This window comes from Tupaia chinensis, unplaced genomic scaffold (assembly GCF_000334495.1).
Source record: "Tupaia chinensis unplaced genomic scaffold, TupChi_1.0 Scaffold000311_2, whole genome shotgun sequence".
NCBI classification, from domain to species: Eukaryota; Metazoa; Chordata; class Mammalia; order Scandentia; family Tupaiidae; genus Tupaia; species Tupaia belangeri.
Window position 1 is genome coordinate 4,265,141 of NW_006159803.1, and position 339 is coordinate 4,265,479.

The window sequence follows — 339 nt, forward strand, 5'->3', positions numbered from 1 at the left end:
GGATGGTCACACCACAATTCCTTCTCCTCCATTCTCCTCTCGGAATCTTGGGCACACACTCACACGTGCCAGGCATAATAAGTTTAAGCCACGGGGAGTCAACCACAGTCGACTACATGCGAGTCCAGTGACATAGCCATTATGCCAACTGCTGGTCCCACCATTTGAATCTTAAGGAATCTAGAGCTAGGGTACCATCAGTTAGCATAATGGCTATGTCGCTGGACTTCCATGTAGTCGACCGTGGTTCACATCCTGGACCAGGTGGCTTAAAATCACGTTGGGCACGTGTGTGTACATGCCCAAAATCCCAAGAGAAGAATAGAGAAGGGATTGCGG

The 339-nt window shown here is 49.6% G+C and overlaps 1 long non-coding RNA gene across 1 annotated transcript in view; it reads left to right on the plus strand.

Annotated features, from left to right (window-relative positions):
• The window catches only part of LOC102471679 (uncharacterized), a 31,450-nt gene that overhangs the window by 15,924 nt on the left and 15,187 nt on the right, over positions 1–339 (plus strand). The gene's annotated exons all lie outside the window — the stretch shown is intronic.